This window comes from Halyomorpha halys, unplaced genomic scaffold (assembly GCF_000696795.3).
Source record: "Halyomorpha halys isolate HHAL.00 unplaced genomic scaffold, Hhal_1.1 Scaffold189.1, whole genome shotgun sequence".
NCBI classification, from domain to species: domain Eukaryota; kingdom Metazoa; phylum Arthropoda; class Insecta; order Hemiptera; family Pentatomidae; genus Halyomorpha; species Halyomorpha halys.
The window spans coordinates 214,005-230,629 of NW_027110118.1; the positions used below are offsets into that span (position 1 = coordinate 214,005).

The window sequence follows — 16,625 nt, forward strand, 5'->3', positions numbered from 1 at the left end:
TAAACTTTGATATCGATAATACATAGATGAGCTGAGGCGTATAACTTCAAATCCAGGTCCATCCAAATCCAGAAAATATTCAGAAAAGCGAAAAAACTTCGTATTAACATGTGGATCAATTTTAAGAAATTCCTATTTGTATCGAAAGAACTGCCATAAATATTTTACAACAGTTTCACTACTTCGATAATTTTACGTTTCTGAGTATTCGAATTAAAATTTTGGATGGAGCTGAACTTTGAACCAAAATGGATGATTAACCGCCATTTTGATTGCAGTACACTAAAGAATACTATTAGAAAAAAATCAGGAATATAATTTTAATTAGCAAAGATAGAAACCAATTTGTTTTTGGTGAAATTTCAAGAGCAAAGGTGAACGTACTATAAAAGTTTTTTTTTTTGTTTAATGCAATTCACAACTGTACAAAATAATACAATAAGTAAATATGTTGTATGCTTCATATACACTTGAAAATCTTGGGAAGGAACCACCCATTGGTAGTACTTCAAACATTGATTTAAATTAGAAGGTCCGTGGCCATCTTCTTTTCAGAAGCCTGGGAGGATTATCAGAGATTGTTAAGGATGAAAGATTAAGAATTAATGGGTTAGGATGTTTGGGGAGTTTGGAATGAAAAGACGCATATCTGTTTTGGGCCAATTCTGCAACGAATGGGATGTTAAGGTCTTCGTGAATGAGTTTATTTGTAACGTAATAAGGAGCATCAAGGATTTTGGATTGTAAGGATTGGATGCGGGAGGAATTTGATGGTTTGGTGGAGCCCCAGAGCTCAATTCCATATGTCCAAATTGGTCTGATTGTCGTAGTGTATACTAATTTTTTGTAGTGAATGGGAAGTTTAGAGCGTTTGTCAAGTAAGTGTTGTAGCAATCGGAATCTACGAGCAGTTTTTTGTCGTTTCAGTCTTGTGTGTGGATTCCAAGTAAGTCTCTTGTCATGATGGGGTCCTAAGTATCGAATCTGTTCAACAGGCGTTAGTGGAGTACCATAAAAGTAAAAAAAAATATATATAGAAATAAGTTAAATATAATTTTATTTGAAAAAACTCATTTTTCTTATTAAACTCTAATTTAATTAAATATTAAATGTGGCAAAATGGAAAATCAAGGTAATAAGTCATTATTAAGTCGATATAATTAGTAAACTTAACATTGATATCATTGGAGCATGCGCAGTATATTAATCCTAGCCTAGGTGATATTTCTTGTTGGAACAAACCTCATGTTAGAAATAAGCTGTTTGGGAAGTGAATATTGTTTAATATATCATATAATATTTTAAACAATAATATTGATAGAGTATATAATAGGATATTGTAATAGGCTATGGAAGGTAGCATTAAGCGTATTGAGGATAAGCTCATTATCCGTAATCTGTTCTGGATATCTTGACCGGGATCTTATTAACTCTAGAGTCTTTACCTCTCTCTCTCATATATATATTGGGGGATTGGATAGTTCTGTGGTAAGGCAATTTGCTACTATCAAGAACCACGGTTCGAATCCGGGTGTGGCAGATAATTAGCATCTTTAACATCTGTTATCTGTAGCAGTTGAGTCAGCCCTGTGGTTTCAGGGAGAGGGATGAGTGAGGGGATTCACTCAGCCTCAAGTGGGTATCTGAAGAAAAATCTGGCGGCTGAACGTGATTCTGACCAAATCACCATTTTATGAAAATTTTGCTCGCACTTAAGTTATTTGTACTTTTCAAAAACTCGAATTGAAATACAACATTTACTTGACAAACGCTCTAAACTTCCCATTCAGTGATTTCGTCACTCCCACGCCTATTTTTTGCGAGTGCCACCCAATGGCAACCGGGCCTCACAAATGCCCGAGTGAGTGAGTAATATAAATAAAAAAAAAATTACATTATCAAAATTAAAAATATGGTGACTTTCTATGTTATACTTAGTCTGCCGTGTTGATGTTTCGGGAAGATTTTCGTATTCATTTCGTGCTTATTTATCCGTATTTTGACTTTCACCTTTAACCTGCATATGGAATATATAGTAAGGGAATGTATTGTTATTGTGCACAATTTCGAATTCGAGTTTTCTGAAGAGGCCCTTGAGTCGAAAAAAAACCTAGTTTCGCAAAATAGTCAGTGTGTTTGTGGAATAGCCTACCAATAAATTAAAAGTAGTACTAAACTAAAATTACGTATTTAATGCGGGGATATGGCCTTCACTGTGACAGCAACTGTTACGCTAAAATCGAGCTATATGCTCGTATAAAGTGCCACGTTAATCGGTTCTTCACATTTCTTTTTTATTTTCCACTAAAAAGCCCAAAATATTTTGGTTAAACTCGGTGAATTGGTGAGCGTTATGAAGCCTTGCAAAGTGGGGCGAAACGTCCGACATTAAATAGTTATAAGCTATTAGTTCTTTTTTTGACCACAACCCTGACCATCTTCTTATATTTTAGAACAAAATAATTTATTATTTGCTACGAAAATTTGTATTTTAGAGTTTTTCGAGGCAGAAATAACAAATATAAATTTTGTCGTTGCCTAAATAGAACAGTTTAACAATAAATAATGAAGCTAGAATGATGGAATGCCCAATCAGAGAACATTATGTGATTTTTCCCGTTCAAATCGGGTAACTCTATTTTTCCTTTTTTCCCTGAAATTATTTAATAAATTTTATTTATCCATTGCTTATTACCGCTGACAGTGAAACTTATTTTTTCAAATGATCAAAATCAAAGGAACAGTTGAGACTAATTTTAGATCCATTACCTCAATTTGATAAATTCTAAACTCACCTTCCATCTTAAACCTTGCACCATTACATTTCTGTAAATGTATTTCAATAGTGTAAAAATCTTTAAGTAAGTTGTTGCAAGCAGAGGTAATTGCTACCTACTTCAGTGGCAACCTCTTTGGATTATAGATAACAGTGTCTGTTCTATCTTACCAAGTAGATTGGGTGCAGTGTACCTTTTATCTTTTCTTTATTCACCAATTTTCACCTATCTTCAATCTATTTCTTCTCTATCATTTTCATCAATTCCACCTATCTCCATATATCAATCTGAACATTTTTACTGAAGCAAGTATCATCACATTTCTGTTTCTAAAATGCACATTGTAATAGTAACAGTAATAAAGTAGTACTAATATTAATTAAAACCAATAGTAACTTTTAATCACCACTTAAATCTACCATTGTAATTTATTAATGGTTCTTATCCAGAGCTCTTTAGGTTAGTTTTATTTTGTAGTATTCTATATCCAATTATTAAAATACCTTTTATATCCAAGGAAGGAAGTCCCCATTAGCCACCCATTCTATAATTATATGCTTGAAAAAATCCAGGATAGGGCCGAGGGCTAGAACTCGCAACCTTTGGGTTAGCAGACAGGCGCGTTACCATTCTGCTACCGTCACCCCCTATATCCAATTAGTTTCTTTTAATTTTAATTTATTTCCTTATTACGTTTCCTTTTATTGTTTCAATAAATTTTTATCTTTCAAAGTATTTTATTTCTGTACTATTCAGCATTTTATCATTTATCATTTTCCCTGTAGTTTTTTATCTTTTATGTTTTATATCTTCTATATTATTTATATTTATATTAAATATTGTTTTAGTTTATTCTATATTTTATCATCTATATTATAGTGCATGTTCACATTTTCCTTTTTTTTCTTTTTTTCTCTCTTTTTCACCTATTATTTTTTTTTTCTTCATTGTCTCATCTATTTACAGGAATATGTAAATTTTCTATTTTTATTTTTTCACCCTCTACTAACACAGTATTTAAAGCACCAAATTAACTATCCGTAGAACCTAGCTTATCCTAGGCCTACGCCTAAGGGTACTTTTGGGTACAGGTACTTTCGAGGAAGAATTTTAAGATAATCATCAATTATGCCCTGCCAGACAACTACAATGAGAATAAGATATTTTTTTGTTTGTTTGTTTTTGTTTAGTGGAGCCAAATTTCATTGGTCATCAACGCCATTTACATTTTATTTAATTTCTCTTATATGTTTAATTTTATTATTATTATTATTTGTTTCTTCCGTTCAATGTTATATTTTTGTCAGTAAATGTTCAGATTTTAGAAACTGAAACACTATTTCTATTTTAATTATATTATTTCAATTTCTTGAGACAGGTTATTATTTATTAAATAAATCAAAATTTATATCCTTATTAGTCTCAACACTTTTTATTTTTCACCAGTCCAACGTTTCGGCCATTTCAGCCATCCTCAAGGACATCTTCAATTATAAATTCTTCCTCAGATTAAAATTTAAAATTTGTTATGCAGGCTATTCTGCCCAGGTCATTTATTATAAGTTAAAAACCTATTTTTTATTTAAAATCATAAACATATAAATCTTCTTATTTTAAAATTATCCATCAAATCACTACCATAATAAAATAGATGAATTTTTTAACAAAAATAGAAAAAACTGATGGATAATTATAAGTTAAAACTAATAAATAAGATTGACAGAAATATTAAAGTTAAAATTAAAAACCATATAACAAAGTAGGTTTGGATAATGAATTAAATAGAACTTTTATCTCAAGCAACAATGTTGGTAAACAATTTAAATACTATCCTAATTCTACAAAACAGAACATTGTAAACAAATATGAAAAATAGAATGAAATGGATTTGGTAGTAAATCCAACAGATATAGATATTCCAAAAAATATAAAATATTAAAAGAAAAAAAACCCCAAAAAATAAAACCAAATAAAAGATAAATGGTTGGTGTATATGGTAGTGATTTGTTGGATAATTTTAAAATAAGAAGATTTAGATATTTATGATTTTAAATTAAAAAATAGGTTTTTAACTTATAATAAATGACCTGGGCAGGATAGCCTGCATAACAAATTTTAAATTTTAATGTGAGGAAGAATTTATAATTGAAGATGTCCTTGAGGATGGCTGAAATGGCCGAAATAAACTATTTCTATTGTTTTATTGTTGTCTCCGAGGGTTCTTGAAATATCTGGGTTTAGTTCTAAGCTATTGAGATGTTCCGGATTTGGAAGATCCTGCCTTACCACAGTGCTCCCAATCTTAGATAATGCGTATTCGAAATTCAGCCATTATTGAGGAATGGCCCTTCATATGTACTTTCATAAATTAAAATTTAACTAATAATAATTGTCAGTGAACAACAAAATTGTAAACACTTCCTAACTTTGCAGAGAAGTGGCAAAGGAGCGAGACTAATTTTAATCTCTATTTGAAACGGCAGTAAAGGGAATAATGACGGAGCCTTAGCTATCGGCCTCATCGTAAATATAGGAAAAGCACTTGACGCTGAAATAAAAAAGCAATAAAAGGATTAGAGATGAGAATGGAGCTGGTTGCGAGAGCCGTTTTGAATATAAGTGGCCGAATTAGGGGGGAGGGGTGGAGAACCTCCCTTCGATGGCCTTCGGGTTTATGCAGAACATCTGCCCCCCCCTCCAACCTTAGTTATGATGAATTCGCTCGCGCCCTCGACTCTACCACTGTCCGATATTTCCATCTGCTTCTCCAATTATCATGCAAAGTTTGTTTTATATCACTGCTATATTATATCACTGATCTATTATCCGGAATTCGCTCATAATTAGTCTTCGATTTTATGAGTACAGATAAAAAAAATATTCAGAGAAATAAAAAATTTCTCTATAGTTTTTTCCCATAGTTTGGATTAAATCCATTGATTAAAATTTTTCTCTGATAGATCCCAATACAAAATACTAAGTCCTTCAAATACAAGTAAATAACTACAATGTTACACCCACCATTAGGGCCCAAAATGATAAAAACAAAAAATTCTAATCACATCTCAGCAACAGTCCAAAAGTACTAACCAAATAGAAATTCAAAATAGTAACGAAAAGTAAAGTTAGGTTCTTTTGCTTTTATATGCAAATAGTCGAAAAATCAAAATACAAAGTTCGAGTTATCACTGTCTTTTTTTTTCTTTGTGTCATTCCATACAGTCAACTATTAATTAATTATAAAGAAGATGGTCCGAGGTACGGTAAAAAGATAAGTTCATAACTATTTATTGACGTTTCGCCCTAATTTGTAGTCTCATGAGGGCTAAAAAGATATAAAAACAACTTTTTTTTTTTTTTAAATTGTAATTGAACTTTATTTATTGAGAAGGTGTAGATAGTTGACCGTAGATTAATGCTTGGAGAAGTTTGTTGGGGGGTGCGGTCAGCAAAGAACAACATAAATAAACAAAACCATATTTATTTATTTTATGCCGACGTTTCGACGTTTATTTATTGATAGATATTACAATCTGCCACACCGTTGTGGGCAATAGATAATAGTGATGAATGATCATATTCATACTAAAGTAAAATAAGAATGAAAAAAAATAGTTCATAAAAAATAAATAAAATCTCTCTTAAAATATATACAAACAGAAGAAAATGCTCATAATCGAACTAAGTGTATGAAAAAATAAATAAATAAAATAAAATAATGATAAAAATAAAAGAATGTCTAGTCACATTTACACTCTTATATACAATAGTATATAAGCAACTAAAAATATTTTGACATATTTGGAAAATATGATAAAAAAAAAGGTAAATTAACGGTTCAAATGGTGTAAGTATAAGTGTAAAGGAAATCATATACAAAGGAACACAACAAAATCAAACATAATAAACAAGAAAGGATATTAGGATAAAGGAAAAACAAGAAATAATATTAGTTATAATATAAAATAAACAATGATAAGAATATAAAAAAGAAATACAGATTTTTATTTTTTTATTAAAAATTAGGTTACAAATGACCAGGAGAATCTACAGATGAATGAACCTACAAATCAACAGTTTTTTAAGTTAATAGTTTGTGTAATTTTTTTGTTTGTTTTATATTCTTATCGTTGTTTATTTTATATTGTAACTGTTTTTCATTCTTCTTTTTATTTATTTGTATATAATTTTCTTTTCACTTATAGTTACTTAATTTTAACACTATCTTAATTTACCTTCCTTTATTTGTATATTATTATTCAAATATGTCAAAATATTTTTAGTAGTTGTTGCATCTTTTTAGCCCCGATGAAGCTCTACAAAGTGGAGCGAAACGTCGGCAAACGTAATAACTATTTTTTGTTTTCTTTTGATCAAACTCACGACCATCTCCATAAAGCCAAATATCAATTAACTATGAAAATTGATATTTGGCTTTATGGAAGAAAGAAAGAAAAAAAAAAGCAGTGATGATACAAATTTTGTATTTTAATTTTTCGGGACGATTTGCGTATAAAAGCAAAAAGAACCTAACTTTACTTTTCGTCACTATTTTGAGTTTCTATTTGGTTAGTATTTTTGGACTGTTGTTGTGAGATGTGGTTAGAATTTTTTTTTTTGTTTTTATCATTTCTGGCCCTAATGGTGGAACAACAAGCCCTAATGGAATCCTGACATTTTAGTTATTTACTGCATTAAGGATTTTGTTTTGGAATCTCGATTAAGAAAATAACTCTGTAAACAACTATATAATTTTCTTTTCAATTATATTTACATAATTTTAACTATACCTTAATTTAGCTATTTGTATCTAATTAGTTTTCCTATTGAAAAGTTTCAGTTATGACTATTTTGCACAGGTAGTTATTGCAAATTTTATGATTCGTCCTAAGTCTAATATAAGTTTTTATAATGTATTTCCTAATGTCCGCCGGTGAGAATCACGGTTTTCGAAAGATATGAGGAAATATTACCACTGCTTTAGCAGAGGGTTGTGATGAAATATCATCTGACAAAAGAGCGTTGTTTTTATATATTGTATTTGATAAATTCCGTATGTTGTATAGTAGATCTCTATGTTCGTATCTCTGTTAATACTAAAGGAAAGCCGTGTACGTAAATTAATTTTGTAGCTAATTTAATTATATAATTAAATTATGATTATTCCATACTCTAATCCCTTAGTACAATCCCTATCCAGCCTCAAAGATCCCTATAATCCCCCCGGAAGGTTGAAACGATAGTGACCCCCAGACCTTTTGCGAAAATACCACTGGAATACTGGCAATGGCCAACTTCTTCATCCAATCCTGAGACCAGTAACATAAACTCACTTAGCCTCCACTGGCTCTTAATACTAGTGACGCGGTTGGAGGAGAAGCGCTGTTATCTTATGAAGCCCTACTATATTATAAGTGGGAATGCGTATTAAGGTTTAATTTAATTATTAATTAAATTTAGTGGGAATGGGTAGCTCATCATTGGTAAGGCACTGTGCTACAAACTCCAAGGCCCTGGGTTCGAATACGGCTCTGGCAGATAATTATTTTAGTTTTCACCTGTGGGTTATTAAGCCCTCCTGAGGTCCCCCCAGCTTCCTCAAGTGAGTAATTTTAATTTAGTGTAAAGTTCTGGCGCTCTAACGTGATTGTGACTATATTACCTCCAAGCACAACCGTTGGTCTAGCAACAGTACTTACTACAAAGTACTACACCCCTATCCTTCATGGGTCGTAGCGTTTCAGATTTAAAATTTTATTAAATAGATTAATTTAATAATTACTTTATATTCTTCACCTTGTCTTCATATTATTTTGCTATTATTTAATTAGTATTTTAATTTTTATTCTATTTTTTTATATCTTTAAATTTTTTTTTATTTGCACTTGGAAATTGTAATGTTGACGCAATTTATCGTAAAATCACGTGTAAGTCATAAAAATTTGATTCGTTACAGTCGGAATGTATAGGTCTGTGTCAATGGTCTCGTTTGAAACGTAGAATGGTGAGTTCGTTGTTAGTCTTAAGAATTGCAATTGAAAGGTTTGTATTTTTTGATTTTGTGCCTTTTTAGCCGATCCATATATTTTGCAGGCGTAAGGCCAAATGGGTTTTAGTACATAATTGTATAAGTTAAATTCCTGTCTGAGGGATACTTTAGAATGCCTGTGTTGTATAGAATATAATTATTTTTTCTGCCTGGGACTCCCATTGGAGTCATATACTGCCTAACCATCGTGAGGTGTCAAGTTTTTCATTTTGTGGGACCGCTACCCAATGAAAAAAGTCAATGCCCCAGGCCGGATTACCGGTCAACTAACCCATTAGTTCTTAATCTCTCATCCTTAACTATTCCGGATGATCCTCAGAGGCATCTGAAAAGAATATGGCCACGGGACCTTCTAATTTAAATTAATGCTTGAAGTACCACTATATGAGTGGTTCCTTCCAATGATTGTGTAAATGAAACATTCCACATATTTACTTATTTTATTTATCATTTTGAACAAATGTAAATTACATTAAATAAATAAATAAAAAAAATTCTCTATGATGTTTTTTTCATTCCTCAGAATAAATGAACACTTGCTTTTGGCAGCTTGTATTCATATTCATTAATAAATAAGATATTAAAAGTTGAATTAATTATGGGTATCTTTATGACACAAGACTTTCTTTTGTAAGTAAATGAAAATTGATTTGATATTACTTGATTTTTTTGGGAATAACACCTTTCCAAATCATAATATAGATGTTTACTTTTTTTTTATTTTAATTTGAGGCGGAGAGAGAGATCTGAAGTCAACAGGTAATTAAGCCTGTAAGACTTAGTCCAAACCAGATTAATTTTCTTGCTGCAGTGGTAGATGTGCAAAGGGGTTGACGGTAGCAGCGTGGTAACGCGCCAATCCAAAGGTTGGGAGTTCAAGTCTCCGGCCCCATCCGGGATTTTTTACACATATAATTACAATACTCACTCACAACCTCCCCCCTCCCCGGGTATTTGTGAGGGCCGTTAGCCAATGGGTAACACTCACAAAAATAGACGTGGGAGTGACGAACCCACCCTAGCAAAACTACGTCATGAAACACGCGATGTATTTCCTAGGTACATCGCGTGAGGCCTTGAGCCTCCACGGTCTGTCGCGCCAGTAATAATAATAATAACAGTGGTAGATATTAATACCGATATAAAATCAATTTAGAATTAGGTTTTTCGTAAAATCCTCACTGCTCCTTATTTTGTTACTAATAAAACCATCCATAAAGACCTAAATGTTCCTTATGTAACCGAACTAGCCCGAACCCGATATTATTCCTTCCATAATAAACTCCCTAACCACCCAAACCCACTAATTTCTAACCTTGCTTCCTCTTCCATCCCTGGCAATCCTCCGAGGCGCCTGAAAAGAAGATGGCCTCGTGACCTTATATTGTAAACTGTTTCTAGAGTTGTACTGCTGGGTAGTTTCTCTACATGCTGTATCATATTACGTCATTATGACCAAATTTACTTGTTGTATTTTTTATACAGTTGTAAATATCAATAAATAATTTTTAAAAAATAAAAGAATGAGGTTACCTGTACGAATCTATCGGGAGCCCCCTTCGAGAACCCGAGTTCAAACCCATCAGTGCCAGATATTTATTTATTACTATTACTGTAGCCGTGAGTTAAGTCTGTGTGTTCAGGAGCCCTCTGTGGTCTACCAAGTCTCATTAAGTGGGCACCCATAATTTGGGAAAACTTTGGTGGCCGTACGTGATTTTGATGAAATCACCTCCTTGCACAACCATTGGTTTAGTAACAGTACTCACTGTAGTGTATAGATTTGTTTTTTTTAAAACGATATGACTTAAAATATATTCCATTTCATTGGTAAGGCCTGAATTATGTGGACTTGAGAAGTACAAGAGAAATTAGAGGGTTGAACTTGAGCTCAATAGAACCTTGAGGAAACAGAATTAACAGCGTTAACTTCAGAACATTGAGGATATCAAGATGGGTCTTAATCACACAATATTATAACACTTTGCTACCCAGGATCATTGTCGGACTTGTGAAAATCCCCATGTGTGTAGCGGACTCACTCAAAAGATCCTTAGAATGAAACAAAGACAAACAAAGCGTTTATTTCATTTAAAAGTTGGTTGTTAACACAGACTGATCATAAAAGTTGGGTGTTAACAGAGACTGGCCATCAAGGACCAGGAAGGATAATTAAATCTGTGATAAAAAGTTTTAATTCTTTTCAGGAGAGGATTAAAGGACGATTAAGAGAGACAAAAAAATTCCGCGGTTTCCGCTTTCTTCCTTTCTCCTCATGAAAGACTCCACATATTTAAAGACTCACCGACCCACATATACACTTTTTCATTCTATGCTTTGATGTTTTTCATTCACAGCTCGCTTTTTTTTTGGATATAGTTGTATTATTCAGTTCTTTATATTTATTTTTTTTTATAATAAAATTTAACGATAAACAGTAACTTAGAATGGAACGTTAATATCTATTATTATTTTAATGAGGTGTATATAGTTGACCGTAGATTACTAATTGGAGAAGATGGTCCAGTTGCGGTCAGCAAAGGAACAACACAAAAAATATTTATTTATGCCGACGTTTCGACCTGATTTTCAGGTGTTTATCAGGGCTATACAATTTTTTTTTTTATTATCCGTTTTTACATACCCACTACATATTTAAACTTTTTAATTATCTTTTACCTCTCATAATTTTACATTTATATCTTATTTTATCTCAACGTACGTTTTTGTCCGTTGGATTTCCGTTTGGCTAAAGTCTTTGTCGACCTGCACTCTAACGACTATTCCTGCAATTTCAAACAGTTTAGCAGAGATCTCTGTCTACAATTATGTTATTTTTTTCTCTCTTATCTTATCTCTTATTTCTTTATTTACTATTCTCCATATTTCTTCTTATTTTCTATAACATTGTTTTTACATACTCCCCGTTAATATATCTGTTTTTACCAATAAAAAAAGATCGCCAAAAGGCGACATTTAGGCCTATTATGCTTCATTGTTTCTAAAAAGGTAATAGTTTAAAGAATACTACCAACGAGATTTGTACTGTGTACTGGGATAGTACAAATATTACAAAAATTCACAATTGGTTTAAAAGATTTAGGGAGGGGATTTTGCCCTCATTAAGCAGAGAATTAAACTGAAATGGCATCAAATGTGGGCAAATGATACTGACAGTAAATTACGGGAAATTAGAAGTGATGTTTTTTCTTGAATATCATCCACTAGAAATGTAGCGCAGCGAGGAGGTGATTTTGACGCGCGTTGGATTTGGTGATACGCATTATACCCTCGGTTACTTCATGACTAGCGATTCTCCACCTGTATGCCTGACTTGCGGAACGTACTAAAACCGCAAATTTTGATTAATTCTTAGTTATACGTTTATCGTGGCCCATGCTCACCGGAGAAGGGGGTGAGTTAAAGTCAAAATAAAAAAATATATAATCGCAGAAGAAAAAAACAAAACAAAACAATAAAGAATAAATTACTCCTCAGGCGTTATTTGAAATAACGAAAACCCCGAAGCATTATGCTATAATATACCACTATATAAACAATTGTTAAATATGACCACTGGTGAATATCTTTACATGTAGATAATAGGAAACCTAGGGATGTTACCTTCCCACATGTTGAATTATCGTAAATTCCGTGAACAACAAAAAAAAACATAAGTAAATTAACAAGTTGAAAGCAGAGAAAGAACAACTGAATTATATGTACAAAAGTTTAATAATAGGGAAAAAAATATATATACAGAGAATGAAAAAGGAAAAAAAAGAATTCTTATCAATTAATAAAACAATTAAAACTTATAGGTTGACTTAACCTTAACCTTAATAACTATATTTACATTATTATCAAGAAGAGTATAAAAGTGAATATAAAATAAAAACAAAATAAAATTAAGTTCAAACCCCACGTAGTCCTCCACTTCTATTGTTAATGATCGTCTATTGAAGTAAACACCATAATTTTGAAAAATAAAACATATGACAACATTTCTCACATGGTGGTATCCGGTTCAAACCATAAAGACAGAGGGCCTTTAAACTATTAACACTTCACATTGAACAATCGTAACGTGTTCCAAAATCAAACTGTCGCCTTCACAAAACCAAAACTCACTCGTCTGAACATACAAGTTCCCAGAATCAAACTGTTGCCTTCACTCAAACAAAACACACTCGTCTCAAACATATCACTCGTGTTTTGTTTTCACCATGACAACCGTAACACCCCTTGTCTACGTAGATATCGCCAGTGTTTTTATTTCGCCATGGCAACCGTAACACCCCTTGTCTACGTAGATATCGCCAGTGTTTTTATTTCACCATGGCAACCGTAACAGTACATTTGCATTTCTTTTTCTAATTATATAATTAAATTTTAGTTCAGGGATTATAATAATAATAATAATAATGTTGTCCTAACGATACCACCAAACGCTCTGTGCATACAACCTTCCAGTGGTGCCCTTCAAACCCAATTCTACTAAATCAGTTCAATCCTCCCATCTGCGTTTTGGTGTACTCCTCGGCCGTTTACTCTTCGGTTCAGTGCTGTTTATTAGCATCTTAGAGACCCGGACGTTACTAAGCCCTACAACCTTACACGCCCATCTATAACCTGAATTATATATACCGGGTGTAGGTCTCTTAATTCAGTGTTTCGTAGCCTTCTAAATTCTCTCATTAATTCATCCTTTTTCGGTCCGAATATTTTTACTTTATTTTCGAAAAACTTAAGACGTTGTTCATCCCTTAGTGTAAGAGACCACGTCTCGCATCCATAGATAACAGTGAGAAGGATAATACTTTTGTAAATTCTAATTTTTAAGTTTTTGGACAGAAGCGCGAGCTGAGCAGTTTCGAAATTGAAAAATAACAAGCATTTCCCGCCTTCAACCTAGCTTTTATTTCCTCATCAATTTCGGTTTTTCTTGTTACCGTAGAACCTATATACTTAAACCTATCTACCTGTTCAAACGTATTCCCTCCTACTTCTATTTCACAAAAATCGCTCGCGTTTCTACTGCTAACGATATATTTTGTTTTATTAGATATTTTAGTTTGTTAACGCGGTTGTATTTAGTTCTATAGTTTCTTTGTCTTCACCCAATAATACCAAATCATCAGCATACCCAAGCACCGGTATTTAACCACCCAAAGTTAAACCCTTTCATAACAATTATAATTATGAGAGATAGTTGACCGTGGTTGACGTACGAGAAGGGCACAATAAAATAGGTTACACCAACTTATCTGTGTTTCACTTTGACCGCACCACCAACCATCTTCTCCTCGTATACTTATAATTATAGGTTTATTTTCTAGGATATATAGGATTAAAATTATAGGTTTATTTTAATTCAGCTTAAAAAAATGTATAAGATTTACTCAATTTCATAAATTCAAAATTGTCCGTTTTTGTCATACTGAAGGTTAGACCAAAGCGTATGCTGGAGGATTGTGTTACGGCTTAGACTGAGGAATATGGTTTTAACGGGGCGATTGGTATATTGAATCTTTAGTACTGCTGAAACTTTTATCAGTATGAGCATCACTAAGACATCCACTGAATAGGGAATAATCTTCCAGGAGCGAAGGAAGAATTGCTCCTGAAAATTAGATTGGTGAGGATCTTATTGACCTCACCCAACGATATTTTTCCGTGTGCCTTTGGGGTATTAAAGCAGTTGAGGGAAGATACGTTGCGAGCGGAGGGGGAGAGAAGATAAATGTTGAAGGAGCCAGCGCCCTCTTCTGTTCTCTCATGTAATTAATGGAATTAAAAATGATTCCACTCCCCCTGAAGTATGTCCCTACTCAGGTGGAGTTCATAAATAATTGATGGTGGCCAAACTTGGGCAATTTCTAAGGGAGCACTCCCCCGGGGAACTGCGGGACGGATGTGGAGTGCCTCATTGAGCTTTGTCCGGGATCAAGTATTAATGAAGAGTCATTTGTTCTTTGTCTATTAATGTATATTATATTAAATCCATAAATATCATTGTTTTTGTTATTAACTTTGCTTTTTCTTTTTTCTCTCTTCCAAAGAATTATTATTTCTATCTTTTTATTCATTGTAATTATTCACAATTGTTCAATATTTATAGCAGGTTAGCAATATATATCCTATCCTAAATAGAAATTCCAAACTAAAACCAGAAACAACTGTTCTTATATTTAAAACAATCCTCAGGCCACTGCTGATGTACGGCTGTGAAGTCTGGGGAGCGGCATCCTCTACGAAAAGGAAAAAACTACAACCTTTCAAAATAAAGTCCTATGAATCGCAGTTAATGCTCCCTGGTTCATAAGAAATAGCCAATTGGATCGCGAATTACAAATGGAGTCAATAGAGGATTACATCGAAAAACGGTTCTTGAAGTTCCACGCCCAGTTGCCGACAGTTAAAGGAGCAGTGACCTACAACCTGGGAAACCCAACCTCAACCCGAAGACTGAAGCCCACGCTGCTGCAGGACATTCTGTTATAAACGTTTATAAATATATAATTAATTCATAGTCACACTACCTCAATTTTAATTTTTATTAATTTATTTTTTTTCTATTTTCTTCTCTCGTCCCTTTTTCAAATTAACTTTCACTATTAGAGGGGAATTGTTTGGTTTATTTAAGTGTACCAATATCATTATTTTTTGTTTTTGATTTTGTATTCCTTTTTTATTAAGAAGCATTACTGTTATCTATTTATTTTCTTTTTTCTTATTTTAATAACAACATTGTATATAGTAAGAGGTGTCTTCTGTACGAGACTATACCTCCCCCCCTACATAATCAACTGTTAAAATATATATATATATATATATATATATATATATAATATAACGGTTATATCAACCATGATACAAAATATTTATAGCGTTTTAAATAGTTATGAGGCTCCCTCTCATAATCAATGGGTATATAAGCAAAAATCTAACTGTTATATCATGCAAGGCCCACCAGATCTGCAATTGAATAAAAAATACAATAATTGATATAACAAAAATAAAAAGTCCTACCTAAATACCATCATATATAATGAATTTCTCTTTTTCATTTATTTTAATTAACTTTTTCTATAAGGATATATAAATATGTATTAAACTGTAAAAGTGGTGAGACTGAAAATAATTTTGGCAAGGACGGCGGTTAGGATAATAAAGGTAAAGACACAATGGCCCTCGAGAGCGCAATTTAAGCGACAAAAATACCTCGGGGTTTGGAGTTTGGGTTCGGGGACTAGTTTCTGCTGTTGTCGAGAAAAAGGAGTTTGCTGGCTCTTGTGAATTTATGTAAACCGAGGGCTTGGAAGGGCTTGGAAGGGCCTGGGAGTTGGCAACCTATGCTACTAAGCCCCCCTAGTCGCTGTGTAAATGCTGAGGAAGGGAGGGGGGGGCGTTTAAAATACAATTTGCCTCGCAGGTGTGTGAGTGTGGGTGTGTAGGCTGTGTCCTTTGCAATGCAAATGTTCCTTACCGTCTTTGCCTGCCCTGCTTCCCATCTCGGTCGTCCTGGGCTGCTGTGAAGGCATCGGGATCTCTGCAACAGCACCAAAGGCTCAGTATCAAATACAATGCAAATTTACCAATAAACATTCTCAACAAGTTAAGCATGCGCTAATTTACATATATGAAATGTTGATTATAGACAGTATTGTAGAATATAGACAGTATGAAAAATAAAATAAAATTATATTTATATTTTCCCATGAATTAAAAAAATAAGTTTAATAATCCTTTAACTGGAAGAGTCTTATGGAATTAAAATGGATTTAGTGAATGACACA

The 16,625-nt window shown here is 32.8% G+C and overlaps 1 non-coding gene across 1 annotated transcript in view; it reads right to left on the reverse strand.

Annotated features, from left to right (window-relative positions):
- The window catches only part of LOC106679271 (uncharacterized), a 56,134-nt gene extending 39,755 nt beyond the window's left edge, over positions 1–16,379 (reverse strand). The window contains exon 1 of the transcript XR_010843652.1: positions 16,316–16,379. This is a non-coding gene — a transcript (uncharacterized protein). The remainder of the gene's footprint in view (positions 1–16,315) is intronic.
- Between the last annotated feature and the right edge of the window lie 246 nt (positions 16,380–16,625).